This window comes from Galeopterus variegatus, unplaced genomic scaffold (genome assembly GCF_000696425.1).
Source record: "Galeopterus variegatus unplaced genomic scaffold, G_variegatus-3.0.2 Scaffold9480, whole genome shotgun sequence".
Lineage (NCBI taxonomy): Eukaryota > Metazoa > Chordata > Mammalia > Dermoptera > Cynocephalidae > Galeopterus > Galeopterus variegatus.
Window position 1 is genome coordinate 69,195 of NW_007735591.1, and position 794 is coordinate 69,988.

The 794-nt window shown below is 60.7% G+C and overlaps 1 pseudogene; it reads right to left on the reverse strand.

Moving 5' to 3' along the window:
• LOC103609325 overlaps positions 1-468 on the reverse strand; it is a 1,722-nt pseudogene extending 1,254 nt beyond the window's left edge.
• Between the last annotated feature and the right edge of the window lie 326 nt (positions 469-794).

Sequence of the window (794 nt, forward strand, 5' to 3'; positions counted from 1 at the left end):
GCCGGGCCCGGAGGCTGCGGCGCGAGCAGCAGCGGCGGCGGCTCCCGTCGGCGGCGACCCGTCCACGCGCAGCTCGCTCTTCTCGCCGCCGCGGGCGGCTGTGCAGCGGGGCCATGGTGGCCTGCGTGTCGCGCCGCGAGCTGCAGCGGGCGTCGGGAAGCCGCGGTTCAGGCCGCCGAAGGTCATCGGCGGGGGGGACTCGTAGGCGCCCCGGCGCTGCCACAGTGGGATCCCCTGGTGCTCGGAGACGTCCTGGGGCAGCCGCCCGAGAACACCTCCGAGCCGGCCGGCGCGGGCTGCCCACCCGGCCTGGGGCTGGCCCGCCGTCCTTCCTCTGCCCTCCACCTGCACCGGGCGGACGCCCGTCTCCCTGACCCGCGCCCCCAACGCCGCCTCCTTCTCTGGATTCACCTGCTCACCCCGCAGCTCACACGCCGCTTGGACTCGTAAGTTTCTACCATAGAAAACCTGGGGATACAAGTCAAGCCTCAGTGAGTTTGGGGGGACACAATTCAATCCACTACGCTTTCCCCCTACTTTAAAAAAAAATGACTTTTTGAAAACCAGGTCAGTTGTCTTATGAAAAAAAATGTCATATTCTGGAGCTATCTCATTATTTCTTTGTGATGACATTTAACTTGTTCCAATAAGCTGAATATAGGTCTAACGGCTTAGGAAGGTTAAGTAAAACTTTTTTCTGGCAAGAGAACTTCCTGGACGATGTCAGGAGGTGAATCCGTCCTGTCAAGGGCTGTGGAATAGAATGGTAGATCGCCTCACTGCTAGTGATGGTA